Source organism: Penaeus monodon, chromosome 38, assembly GCF_015228065.2.
Source record: "Penaeus monodon isolate SGIC_2016 chromosome 38, NSTDA_Pmon_1, whole genome shotgun sequence".
Taxonomy (NCBI): Eukaryota; Metazoa; Arthropoda; class Malacostraca; order Decapoda; family Penaeidae; genus Penaeus; species Penaeus monodon.
In genome coordinates, this window is record NC_051423.1 from 13,624,078 (window position 1) to 13,638,999 (window position 14,922).

Sequence of the window (14,922 nt, forward strand, 5' to 3'; positions counted from 1 at the left end):
TCCGCCGACACGAGTTCTAGGGGTGCCGTGGGCAGAGGGTGCTGGTGTAAGGGTATCCGAGATGCCGTCCCCTTTCGTCGTTGGCAGGCCACACATCCCAACACATACTTCTGGGACCTCGTTAGCATATTAGGAAAATACCAATTGCTGCAGAGGTTGTGGTAAGTTCGAAGGGCTCCTGGATGAGTCGCAGATGGAGGACAGTGAGCCATGTGTAGTGCCTGAGGGTAGAGATGTTGAGGAACAAAGATCTGTTTAACCACTCTATCAGGAAGATGTCTAAGGAAGTACAGTACCCCCTTTTCAATCTCGAAGTTCGATAGGGCTGCTGGAGGTTGAGACTTGGGGAGCGGATATTCTCCCTCTAGCCAGTTGATGAGGTCCTTGCAGATAGGGTCCCTCATCTGTTCTTGCCGCATTTGCTTGGAGCCCATTGACACTAGGCAAGGATTTGGTGCTTCATTCTGGTCATCTGTAGGTAGTTGCACAGGAAGTAGTGGTGAGAGAGAGCCAGGCTGTGACTGCGTAGCCGTGGGAAGTGTTGCAACTTTCAGTTCTTCAACAGGTTGCAAACTAGCAGTCTCAGTGTCTCGCACCTGTTCAACGGGACAAAGCTCCTCTCGTGGCTCATCTACACCACCCGCAGGTCTAGAAAGAAGGTCTGGCACATGATTAGAAGTTCCTTTCTTATAGTGCAATGTGAAGTCATAATCACCAAGTTCATAGGCATACTTACTGAGCCTGTTACTTTTAGTTTTCTTAGAGAAAACAGCAGTAAGAGGCTGGTGGTCTGTCCAGATGCTGAACCTCCTACCATACACATAAGCACTGAAGGCTCGGACAGCCTCAACAACTGCAAGTGCCTCCAAATCTATTGCTGGATACCTCATCTCAGCCTCCTTAAGTATCCAAGACCAGTAACTTACTGCATGAGACACACCATCCTCGTTCTTCTGGAGCAGAACGGCGCCAAGGGCTTGACCACTGGCGTCCGAATGTATCTCAAATGGATGACTTAAGTTTGGGAGCTGAAGAACAGGGGACCTAACTAAAGCTTCCTTTAAGGTTTCAAATGCTTCCTGTTCAGCATTCTCCCACTGAAACCGTGTGGACTTCTTCGTCAAGCGGGTTAGTGGGCGAGCTATGGCTGCAAAACCTTTTATATGCTTCCGAAAGAAACCACATGCTCCCAAAAAGCGCCGCACGTCTCTTGCCGAACGAGGGCGTTTCATGGTTGCTATGGCTTTCACCTTGTCAGGGTTGGGAAATACTCCATCTTCGCCGATGACAAAACCTAATAACTTGACCTGGCGCTTAGCAAACTCACATTTCCCGACGTAGAGTCGCATACCAGCTCTGTCCAGCAATCCAAGAGTTTCCTGTAGGTCTTGTAAGTGTTGGCCAAAAGTCCTTGAGGCCACCACCACATCGTCCAGGTACGCTAATGTGTGTCGACCAAGGACTGAAGAGAGTATCAGATTCATGGTCCTTTGAAAAGTGGAGGGAGCAGTCGACAGGCCAAAAGGAAGCCTCCTAAACTGCAGGAGTCTCTGACCATCAGAAAATGCGGTCTTCTCACGGTCATTTGGATGTACGAGATGGCCCAGTAAGCTGCTCTACTGTCCAGAACAGAGAACCAACAGCTCCCGGAGACAGAGTCCAAGATTTCCTGAATCCGTGGGAGAGGATAACTGTCAGGAGTAGTGATCTTGTTTAGTCCTCGGTAGTCGACGCAGAAACGATGAGTCCCATCCTTCTTCCGGACGAGGACCACTGGCGATAACCAGGGGCTGGAAGATGGTTCAATTACACCCTGGGCAAGCATCCGATCACATTCTCCTCTAATGATCTCTTTCGTGGATACAGGAAGTCTCCATTGCCGTGTGCAGATTGGGTTATCAGTGGTCGTTCTGATCCGATGTTCTATTCCTGGAACTTCTCCCACTGTCATCTCGTCCCCAGAGAACAACCGAGGAAACCCCTTCAGCACCTCTGTTAATAGTCTCTTCATATCACTTGTGAGATGTTCCATGGCCACATCTGGAAATGAGTGGGAGTCAGTATCCTGCAAGGTACAAGTAGCTGCAGCAGAGGGGTGAGGAGTCTCAGTGAGTGTTTCCCTCTGCAATGCCTCATCAAGTGCTGGGGTCTCTGGAAATATAAAGAAGTCCTGTGCATCATATGAAAAGTCAAGACAACCATCCCCATCATACTCATCATCAATGAACCCATCTTGACTATCACAGTCTATATTACATGCAGGTGGCACTGCATTAAAGGTCCCACGATCCTGTCCTCCAGTCGTGGCAGAGCAAAGGTTTTTGTTACTGGCATCACTAAGGCCCGAACCCTGTGTATCATGATCATCTGCTCTCGTGACTTCTTCAAGTTGCACAATTTCTGCATAACCAAGTATCGTACCTGGGGAAAGTTTTCTTGCTCTCTGGTCCGTATTCACAACCCAAACACTAGACCTCCGTTCGTGAACAGAGATGAGGGTCCTCGGTACTGTCAAACAGGTAGCATTGCCTTCTACAATAGCCAGATGGGCGTCCGGCGGCATGCCTCTTGTCAAATTTGCTGGAACAAAACATCCTGACTGGGCTGGGATCACAATTCGTTCAGCAACATGCACAGGGGAAATGTGTTGAAATTCCTTGCCACACTTATCATTCACTTCTCCACCTGGGGCTTCATGTACGCATTTTGATTCCTCACCGGTATATGTGATCTGATGATAGTGCCCATCTACTTCTAGTAAACTAGACGCCGGTGAATGTATGAGTCGGAATGAAAGGCGATGAAGCAGATCCATACCCAGGAGAACGTCTCCCGGGAAGTAAACTACCGTCGCAACACAGGTTCGATGGGTCAGCACAAAATCCGGGTGAAGTCTGAAGGTCAAATCAGCCTCAGCTACCACAGGGCTAGGTGGTCCTGACACTCCCTGAAGAGACCGGGAGGTCTGCAGCAGCCGAACCCCCGGTAGCATGTTGACATGGGCTTCCTTCACGATCGTCACTTCACTCCCGGTGTCGAGGAAACAGACTGTGGTCTTCCCGTTGACCTGCAGACACACTAGAGGCCTGCCCTTCTGTGTCGTCAGTGATTCTTTCGGTTCGCTCCCTGGGGCTGGAGGAGCCGCCCGCGGGATGGGAGTTTTGCCCCGAGCGGCGCGGCTGAAAGGGACACAGGGCCACCAAATGCCCACTCTCCCCACAGCCATAGCATACCATCCTCAATAGCCGACATTGTGAAGTGTCGTGTCCCTCTCGTCGATGCACTTCACACCAGGCACAGCTGTTGTTCTCATGTGTGGATGGAATGCGGTGAGGTCTTGAGGTGTATTCACGTCGATGGCTGCCGTTGTCCCGTTTTCCGGGACTCCCATGCTGACGTCGAGAGCTTTCTAGGGAGTTGTTGCGACGTGACCATAAAGGATTTGGGACATCCATCTGTTGCCGGGTTGGTGGCGAGTCAAACGTGACATGCTTCTGTCGAGGTACTTGCTGCACTGTGCCAACCTGCTTGTTGTTTAGAGGTGTTGGAGTCATCTGTAGAGGGCCATCACTGTAAAACTCCAAGGGTGGTGTAATTTCCTCAGCATGTTGTACTGGAGATGCAAAACCTAGTGGCAATGGCTGACCCTGGTGTAATGATTGTGAAGGATAGAGCCCATGACTCGAACGGGTTGCACTTCGAATGGTAGGTAAGAATGTCTTGATGCCAACGGTGGCATCCCATGCCGCTTGACACTTTTGCGCCATCTGGCTAGTGGTTGCAAAGTCCAACAGGAGCAGCTGGTGCCGTAACCAAGTGGGCAGCCCGGCAGTAAAGGTTCTCCTGAGAAGAGCTTCGATGTCTCCGACTTCATAGGGGTAATCTTTGGCGCCTTGGAGTATAGCCATCTCGACTGCTTGGAAGTAGTCAAGGGGCGACTGCCCAGGTATCATTTTCGACTGGGAAAGCATTTCAAAGAAATGCTCGGGCGTACTAACGCCCCTGAATTTGACCCTTAACTTTGCTTTGAAATCTTGCCAGGATGTTATGCCCTGGAACATGGGTCCAAGCAGCACCATCTGCGCATAGCCTCGTGCTCTCCCCCTTGCCATTCGTATCAAAGCCTCATCGGTGGCCGGCTGCGTGAGCATCTCTATGGTAGATATCCAAGCTTCCACCTCCCGGTTTCTCTGCAGAGCTTGTGAGGCAGGCGTCTCACCGTAGAACACTGGGATTTCATCTCGGCCACTCAAAGCTTGGCGGGTGCTGGCAGGTGCGGCTGGGTGAACACCCAAAGCATGAGTGGGGTAAATATACGAGGTGGGCTCCTGGGGTATTAAATGGGGAACTTGTGATGCGTTACTGTGACCCACGGGGAGTGGCTCTTCCCGCGCCGATGGCTGGCACCGGACATTCTCGCTTCTAGTAGCAGCTATCACTTCTTCTAGGACGGAAATACGACTTAGAGCAGCACTAAGCATATCATGAACATCTGGTGGTGGCTGTGGCGCTGCAGCTCGAGGGTCGCCACTATTTTGCGGTTCTTGCACGGGTGCATCCCCACCAGAGGCTTCCTCGACAGCCGGCGGGCCAGTAGGCGTCGTGGCACGTGACGAAGGAACCGTGCCCCTGTTGGAGTTTCTACCCACCATTTTACGAGTTACCCTCTTCGCAGCTTTTCTAAGAGCACGTTTTCGATGCATTTTAAACAGCGGGGAAAGGGGTCGTAGTTCGTGGGCATGAAGAGAGCCCCGGGCCTGCTTCTCCCGCAGCGGGAAAACCCAAATCGTTGCACCGGGGTCCAGTCACTGTGGTAGATGGGCTCAATACCCCCCAAAATCATGAAACCCATTCTTTTAGACCCAGGCGCAGGGTGAATCAAAGGATTGGTGAAACCTCGGGCGTCCCCCTCTCAATTGTGGACAATTAACAACGGTAGCCCCTGACACCAAAATTTACAAGGGGCAAATTCATCTTAGCACATGAGTTCTTGATGTTGCAAAAAAAATTTTACAGTGCAATTAAAATGTAAAAAATCACCGAATTTATTATTTCCAAAACAGTGAAAAGACTACAAAAAACCAAAAAATTCAAAAAAATGATCCTAGAAAGGGAAATAATTATTCAAAAAAAGAAGCTGCCCTTTTAAATTTGCAATACTTCCCTAATAAAAAAATTAAAAACGGGGCCTAAAATTTTGCAACATCAACACCGCTGCATACCACCTGTGGTGTACGGGTCCGTATAAATGAGGGGCCCCTTCCCCCACTGAATGATTTGGACTGGCGCCCCCCCCCTTTTAAATAATCCTAGAGCTTATCAAAATAATATAAGAAAACAAACATACGTCAAAGGGGCGTAAAAATTTCATTGGGAGCATAGAGGGGGGTTTAACCAGAGCCGAGGAACTGGATTTTTAGGCAGACAAACATAAATAAAATAATAATAGATTTTCCCTTTTTTTAAGGAAGTACAAAATACCCCGGGGCCCTTTTCCCGGGATTAACCCCGGGGGGAAATTAAAGGGCAACCAAAAAATACACGAACCCCGAATACTTATCTCGCAGAGGGGTTAAAAAAATAGGTCCTCTCAGTTCCTCTCGCCAAAACAACTGGCCAGAGGGGGGAAATTTCGGGGGCCCCAATCTTAGGAAGACATTAATTCATTTCTTATTTATTATTTTTTTGCTATACACATATACACATGGAGATTTTTTGGGCCATTTTAAAAAGTAAGATTTTTTTTACTATAAAAACTGTTGAAAAAAAGGGTTTTAAAATGTTTTGGGGAAAAATATATCTCGATGGGGCCCCCTTTTCTCACGCGAAAACGACGCCAGGGGGGGTTAAACTAAAATGGGCTGGCCCCCCACGGGACACTACAAGGGCAAAAAAGGGGCCTTAGAAAAAAATAATACTAAAAATAAAAACATAGGTTCTTAGTATTACAAAAAAAAGGGAAAGGGGTTTTTGGTTTTGGGCATGAGTTTTGTCGCGCATCTAGGGTGACGATATGAGCCCACGGCACGGGCCCGGGGCCACATGAATAAAAGGGGGAGAGAGGGCTTGGGGCATCGGGAAGAAAACCCTTTGGGCAAAGATTTTTAAAGAGGTTTTCGGGTGTTTACAAAAAAGGTTGGAGGAAGGAGGTAGAGGGGTGATTTGGGATTGGTTTTGGGTCAGCTGTATGTTCATGTATATGTGTCATGTACGAGCATGTATGTCCTTATTTTCAGTTTTATCTTTTTTTCAGGGGAATTTCCCAAAAAATGTGTACATCACCAGTTTAAACGAGATGGTAAAAAAACTTTTGGGGGATCATTTTTCATTGGCATGGGGGGTTTGCAGAAAAAAAAAAAAATAATGGATGGATCCCCACAGAATGAGAATAAACCGGGGAAAGAGCGAGCCTGCCCCCAAATTTTCCTTCAGAAAGAAACAAAAGTAAAGAGAGAAAAAAGAAGAAAAGCAAAACCAAATGAATTGGCAGCCCTAAAAAAATGTTCAAACTGAACAAAAATTCTGACAAACCAAAATTTGTATTATAAAAAAAGGGGGCAGATTGGGTGGGGAGGGTGGTGACCATCAGGCAATGGGAGAATTCCTTTGTGGGGCCCAACTTCACGGGTTTCCCCAGATTTTTTGGTAATGGTTAAAAAAGGGTCACATTTCTTCTCTGTCTGGAGACCCTAGATAGCCACCCCAAGTGCCGAAAGCTCCCGAGCTGAAATATGCCCAGTACCCCCGGGGAAAAGAAAACATTGCCCAAAGAGAAGACCATGTTCACAGTAACCCCCGGGAGAAGTACCCCAATCAAAGATAGCCATAGTTTCCCTATGAATATTAAATTTGAATTGTTTTAATTGATTAAAAAAAAAAGAAAAAAAGATCAAGAAAGAAGACACTAAACAGAAACGCCAATCCACCCATTGTATTGATTATCATACATCATACAGCTATGCCAACTACCCTGATACCCAAATTTTTTAAACAGAAATAAAAAACCCGAAAAAATACTTTCCATTAGAAAAACCCGCTTTGTGTGATCAAATGTAAGGAGACCAATTATTGTAGGGATAAAGTTTGAAGATGGGGGGAAAAAATTTTAAATATTGAAATTAAGAAAAAGTTAAAAGGTTTGGGATTGTGACACACCCTTTCCAACCCGGGTTCATTATCCCCTTTTAAAAAGCTAGATTTTTGTTGATTTCAACTTTTGTATTTTTAACTTTTTACTATTATGGTATTTAGGATGGTTTTCAAAATTGTTCTGTGATTCTTATTTGTCCCAGGACGTAAAAATTTTTAAAGTGAGCTCCATGTTTTCCCGGTTGGATGGGTGTGTGTTTGCAATCCTGATCAAATGTCTGGATAATTTTTAGGCCTCCCGCCCGATTTAAACGGATTGGATAGTGATAAGTGCATTTCCAGTGAAAATTAGAAGAATTAGCCGCGTTGTCACAAGGTGTGTGTGTGGTTTTGGGGTTGTGGGTGTGTGTGTGGTGTGTGTGTGTGTGTGTGTGTGTTTTTGTGGAAACCCTTAGACAAAACAAAATTCCGGAAAAAAAAGTTACTTTTTCTGAATTTCACAAAAGGGTCATAAGCAAATAATTTAAATCATATCGGTGAAAAAGGGTATTTTATCACGGGCTTAAGAGGCAAAGAACCATTTTATGCACTTTTAAGATAGAATTTTGTATTGAAAATTTTGAGTGGGTATTTAATAAAAATAAAAAATCCCTATTTGATACATTTCAAAGTGTGGGGGTTTTGGGGAATGAAACAGAATTATGTTTGTCCCTTATCTTTGAAATGAAGTAACCATAATTTTATTTTTTAAATTTACTTTTTTTTTGTATTTTTTCTGTACAAAAACATGAAAGGAAAAAACCCATTTTCAAAAACCCCTCTAAAATTTAAAATTTTAAAAAAGGACATTATTTTTTCTTTCTATCCAAAATTGGGGTCCCCCCCATGCTTTAATAGCATTAAAAAATTATTTTCGGGGGCTTTTTGGGTGGCATCAACAACTTTATTCATTGGATGGTTTTGGGGGGATCAGTTTAAATTTGGGGCCCCTCCCAAAGGGGAAAATAAAGAAAGTTACAGAACCATAAAAATTTTAAAAACCCCCACCTCCTTCACAGCCGGGCCCTAGACCCCAAAAAAGGATGCTGCTTTGGGGGAAATAAAAACTGGCAGTACCCATTTTTTAAAATGGGAACAAATCTTTATTTGTACACCCAATACAGGTAAATTTAATTACAGTAAACCCTTTTTCAAGAGAAAACAAAAAAGGGAAAAAGGGAATTAGTGTGATCTGATCATATAGCTTCATAGCAGTGTGTGTGTGTGTGAGAGAGAGATATGTTTGGACTAGAGATTATCCAAATGCTTCTTCGCCCCAGGAAGTTCTGGCTAGAGGATGTCTCAGAGCGAGGAGAGGCCAGTCCCAGTGCTGAACCACAGCGCCCCTCGAGCCTGACCCTGGCACCTTCACCGGCCAGGGGGGGCCCACTTCACCCGATGCCATTGAGACCTCCAGTTTGCTATCCAGGGAAAAAAATTTCTCCCCAAAGGGAAAACCCCCCTAGCCGCCCCCCCCCCCCCCAAAATCCAAAAGACTTTCAGTGCATAAACGGGTTTCCGCCCTTTTCCCTTTTCATAATTAAAAAAGGGAATGGCTAAAATATTAAAAATGGACTATAGAAGGAAAAAGTACTAGTAAGCCCATTATTTTTGTTTTGGGCAGCCCTGTGGACGTTTTTTTGGGGGGGGTTTTTCCCCAAGGGGACAATGGACGACCTTTTCCCTGTGATGCAGTTTGTGGTTGTGCGTTCCCGCATCCAGCACTTGGGGGCTGAGATCCGCCTTGTTGAGGATTTACTTGATGATGGCGGTGGTGGTGGCGCCAGCACGGGGCCCCGGGTTTGGAGAACTCGGCCCTTTATGTTCACCACACTTAAAGTAAGCTGTACAAGTCTCAGATTTTTTGGTCAGCAAGAATCTTTTTTTTAATTTACATTTTCTCCAGCAAAATAAATTTTTATTTTTTTAAAAAGTTTTTAAATTGTATGTGTTTTTTTTATATATTTTTTATGTTTTTTGGGGGTTTTTTTTTTTGTAGGTGTGTATATTCCATATAATAAAGGGGAAAGCGCCATAGGGCGCAGGCAGCTTTCCAAATCTTTGTTTCCAGCCACGGGGGTCCCTCGGGAAAGTCTCCAGGCAGGCCCCGGACCACCCCTAATTTCCTCGGACAGGCCCTCATGGGAAAATGAAAAAGGGCCCTGACTCCGGGGTTGTCCAGGGGCCTCCTCCCCCCCCGGGATTGCCCTAACAGAAGAAACCCTGTTTTGGCAGAATCGTCCACGGGAAAGGCAAATTAGTTTTCCCAAAAATAGTCTGATTTGGCGTTTCCCGGTTATGCAAGAACGGGTCCCTGCCAGTCTCCAGTGAAAAATCCCCTCCCAAAACTGGGGCCCCAATAATGGCGAACAAAAGTTAAAAAAGGCCCATCAAGATGCCCCAAGGGCCAGTAGATAGCATCTGGCATTTCCCAAACCCCTTGTAGAACATAGCTTGGCCCTTCGGGCTAGGAAAGGGGACATCCCCAAGGCTTTTTGTTGATCGATTTCATGGTCCTGTTGCCGGGCCCAAAATCCATCACTGTCTTTTTAAATCTGACGGGCCCAGAAAAAACCCTTTTGCCCCCAAGGTATGAAAAACTCTCTGTGACTTCAACGTCCCCCACCCCCAAGCAGGGATCGCCCGAAGGGGTTTCCCCAAACCCGGGCCCCAAAAATCCGAACCTTGATTTTGGGCCCCAGGAGCCCTCTAGGCCGGGGGGCTTCCCCCTTCTTGCTAAATGCATCAAGCCCCCAAAAGGGTGTTTCCAAGGGCTCAGTAGGTTTGGAAAAAATCTTTGGCAAATCAAGGCCCTGAGCCCCTTGATTTTCCCCAAAGTGTTGCTCCACACTGACTTTGGATATACTCCCCCCTTATCCGTCCATGTAGGTTTTGGGAAAGTTTTGGTGAAAGGGACACGGGGCCTTTTCCTCACCTCTGAAAAAGGGGGAATTTTGGAAGGCCCCCCACATTTTCAGAAATTTTTCAGTCCCCGGTTTAAAAGGCTTGTTATTGGGCCAAAAATGGGGTGTGGGAAATTCCCCAGAGTCTCAGGATCAACTATAGCAATTCACGATGCAATTATGAAAAAGACGAAAAATGGAGAAAGTCAGGATGAAAAGGTTTGGAGCCCAAGTTTAAAAAAAAAGAAAAGAAAAAAATCCGGGGAGGGGGAAAAAGAGAGTGGGAAGGGGAAAAGAAGGAAAAAAGGAAAAGGGAATAGAGAGGAAATAAAAGAAAATATGGACGGGTAGAAAAGAGAGGGAAGGAAAAGAAAATGGGCAGTAGGTAGAGAGCGAAGGGCATCAGCGGGCAGAAGGACTCAAAAGAGTGATAACATCTGAATCCAAAAAGAAACATCCCGGGGTGAGTGTTTTCAATGGGTCTAAATTAGAGTGAACCTTCAAAAGTAATTCTGATAAACCCGTCTGACCCCCCCCATCTCTCCATCAAGCTCCGATCTCGGGAAAAATCAAATTTTGCCCATAAAACTCGCACTGCAAAGATGCAACAAGTGCACCCCAGATGAGTTTTCCTCCTAGATTTACCAAAAAGGTTCTCCTGAAAGCCCTTTAATATTTTTTAGTTTACAAACCCCCCTGGAGAAGCCACAACCCCAGTTGCAAGGGGCCCTGGGCTTTCCCCTGCTCGTGGCCAAAAAATCTTTCGGGGGGTGCCCCTCCACTTCGATAACATTCCCAATTTTTATTTTCCCAAAACCCCCTATTTTAACATTTTTATCAGATTCATAAATAGTAGCCGGGTGGTTTTTAAAAAACCAAAAGATCCCGAGCCGTTGTTTACCCTACATATATTTAAAAGAAAAGTCATGCAGATTTTTTTGTGTTTTTCCCGGTTTAGAAACCCCCGACCGTGGCCCAGAAATTGAAATGAAATGGCATAAGGAGGCTTGGGTAAATGTGGCCGGAGTGGGGACAAAGCGCACCGGGCAGAGGCTCCAAAAAATCGCACCATCTCCCTTTCCCCTTTAAAACCCCCAACAGTAGCATTTTCATCTGGTGGGAAAAGGAGACACCCCCACACTCTCTCTCTCGTCTCCTCACACGCACAATAAAAAAATATATAAAAATAACACCTGCAAGGGCCCCCACTACATCAAAAACGATCCTCCGCCGCCCGAGATGGGCAAAAACCCCAAAGCATTTCCTCCAAATTTCAAACCAAAATTAATGCTCATCTCCTCGAGGGATAGTAGTCTCAAACCTTTCACTTGGCTGTGAGGACACCCCCCCCTTTTCGGGTGAGAGCCCGTGGGTAAAACCCTTACTATTTTACGACAAAATGCAACGAATCACCCCTTTCCCCACCCCTCCCCTTTAATAAACCCCCAAAAGTCCCTTTCCCCCCCTCTTTCCCCCCCCCCCTCTCCCTTCCCCCCGGGGCCCGTTCCGCGGCTTTCTTTTGGGGGGTGGCCAAAAAAATGGGAAGAAAAAGGGAGAGAAAAAAAATGAGAAAAACCAAAAAGCTTTCTTGGGTCGATGTGGGGTGCAAAAACCCACCCAATAAAATTTAAAGATGGGTTCCACAATTACCGAAGTGTAATTTTGTGGTCTATTTTGGCCCTTCCCGGGGTTGAATCCAGACTGCCGCCCATCTCTGGGCCTTAGTAGGTAATGGCGGATCGTTTTCACATGAATTTTGAGAAAAATTTTTCTGCATGCTGAGCCCGTGTAAAAATCACAAAAGTTTTACATTTCCCCAATTTATCCCCATTTTACCTTTTTCAAGTGGGGGGAAACCCTGCCCCTCAAAAAGGTCAAGGGGAAAGGTCCCAGACTGCAATGGAGTCAAGACTACATGAAGCCCCGTGCCCTAGGTTCAACCCCCCGCCTTTAGGAAATTCAGCAGGGATAAATATGGCTGCAGCTTTCCCAATCTTCAGCCCTTGGAAAAACGCCACCCTAACCCCCTTAGGGTAGGAGGTTCCTCACGATAGGTGGGTCCGGCACAGGCATTGTGATATAAATTGCATCCAAGCTAAAATGTTGGAGGGGGGTTTGGGACAATTGCCCCAAAATACTCAGCCCAACATTCCGAACCCCCAAAATGATTTTGAGAGACTGTCCATCCACTGAGCAGCTGCCGTCACTGCAAGGAAAGGGCCCACAGTTTTAGCTATCTCAGGGGTTGGGAGGGAGGGGAAAAAGGCCCTTTTCCAAGAAATGACCTTCCCCCCCTCATTAAAATTCCTGATGAACTTTCCTTGTCCCTTCTCACAGTGTCCCGAGCCCTATGCACCAAAGGCGACACAGATTGATTGCCATTTAGCCCAAACCATGCAAAATGCCTTTAGTGGCCTCCAAAGGGGGGATGAAATTTTGCCCTTTCTTTTTGGGCATAAGCCCAAGGACTCCTGCCCCTGCTTTTAAATTTTTTTAACTTTGGGGAACTCCCCTGGTGAAACCCCCAGGCACACCCCCCCCTCCCCCCAGTTTGTCCAAATGAAACCCCCTTAGAAGGGGCCCCTAGAGGGACGGGGAATTTTTAAGTGGGGCCCCGTAGGGGGGAGCCACACCCGCCTAGGGGCAGTGCACAGAACTCCGTTCTGGGGATCCTCCATCGTGGCTAACAAGAAAGTGGCAACTGTGCCCGTATCACAATACATGTCCCGCAATGTGGGTTTGGGGCACTGTACCAGGAGCCGAGAATTTGGGAAACCCCGAAAAATTTCCCCGAAAAAGGAGGCTGTTTTTCGCTGCTGATATCGCTCCCAAGCCAGAGGGTGTGGGGGGGGGGGGGAAGACCCTCTCATAGCCCGGGGCAATCGCAGTGGATACTCTTTGAATCGCCCAGAAAAATGTGCAAATCTCGCCGGGGGCAATTGTTGCCCCGAATGGAAATTTTGGGATAAAAACCTCTTTTCCACAAGTTTTCAAAAATCATTTGGATGGATACAACAATAAAAGGGCATAAACCAAAAGCATGCTTCATCCAAAAGCCATAATCCTCATCAACCCCGGGGGTTTCCCAAATACCTGGCTGAGGTCGGTTTTGAAATGGGGTTTTGGCTACTTTCCCGGAGGGGATAACCACGCTGCAGCCAACCAATAGTTTGTTGTACCCAAACCCTCTGTTTTTGCTGCTACCCCGGGGCTTCTCACCTCTGAGAGGGGAGCCACCTCAAATCCCAAATGCTCCCCAAACCCCTTTTAGCGAGTATGCTCATCCGCGCAAGGAACAGATTTTCCCCAAACACCCATCCGGGGTACCTCACCTGAGGTTAAGCCTCAGGGGGTCACTTTGGGTGCATGCCACCTCTGCCAAATCCCGCCAAAAGCTGCCCCAAAATAAAGGGGGTTTTCCAAAGGGGGTTGGGCCCCCCCCCCCGCCTATGGAGTTTCCCGAGGGCTTTGCCCCCCCAAGTTTTCCCTGGGGGTTTTCACCGCCAGGCGCAAGCAGGACATGTTTAATCTTATTCCACCTTTTGCCCCAAAAATTTTTTCCCCCCCAACGGAACCCCCCAGCCCTTGCTTGTTTGGACAGGGACAGACCCCTCTCCCCAGCTTATCCATTTTCTTTTTTGGGATTGCCATGAGTTATCTGGGGGAGAGACTTGCAAACCCACCCCCCCCCCCAAGCCACCCCAAAAACCCCCGGGTGGGTTTAAGGGGGGCCTCTGGGGCCCCCCTGCAGCTCACACAATTCTTTGCTTGCAGCTGCCGCTGTGGGTATCCCAATTTCGAAAAAAAGGGGGCCCGCTCTGGGATTAGCCCCCCTCCAGTTCCAGCCTCTCGTATCAGACTTTTTGAAATGCCCCCTTGTGACCACCCATTTAAAACTTTTTTTTTTGGACCTTTTCCAAGGCTAAAATTGGAGGGTCAAGGGGCAGCAGGAAACCCAAAAGATACAGGGGGCCTGGCCCACTGGGGTGTGGAATACCCTGTTTTTTTTTTTTTTTTTTTTTTTATACCCAAATCCTGCCTCTTTGCCCCTCCTGGTGTTAATAGTGGCCCCAGGGGAGGTGGGCCAAAACCAGCCCCCCCCTCCCCTCAGACAACTCATCAAGAGCATTCAATAAAAGGATAGGGTGGGGGGAGGGGTGCTTCCCCCCCACCCAGCAAGCGGGGGGGCTAAAGGGGTTTAAATTTGGGGGGGCTAAAAGTTGGGGTGAGGATGAGAACGAGGTTACTTGTCCTGCCTTTTTCCCCCCAGTTAGGCCTTTGGGGCAAAGCCAAGGGGAAACCCCCCAGGGAGAGGTTGGGGGCCCCCCCCCCCCTTTTTTTTTCATTTTAAACTGGGATTGGGCCAAATCAGGCTATATGGATATTGGAGACCCTGGCCCCGAGGAGTCTCTCTGTGAGAAAAAACCTGGGTGGAGGGGACCCGTGGGACGACCTAAGAGGTCATGGCTTGGGCAGCTCGACGAGACCTGTCGCGAGAAGTTAGAGATGGGCTGAGGGCCTGCGTGGAGAGTCGCCATGAGGGATCCTCATGGCTGGAAGCGAATGGTGGATACAGCCATGCGCCCCCATCAACGTTAGCCCCATGACGATGATGATTATATATATATGTATGCATGTATGTGTGTGTGTGTGGTGTGTGTATGAATATGTATATGTATATATACATATACTTATACATATACATATACATACATTTGCATACATACATATATATACATTCACATATATACATGCACACATTTATCACCTATACACATATGTGTACACATATTGTAAGGTTCACATCTATCAGCGATAGAGGAGCCCAGGGCTCCTTGAGGTAGGATAGGCTTAGGGACCAAGTTTGAAGAGACAGAGTGGGTCCCGTTCA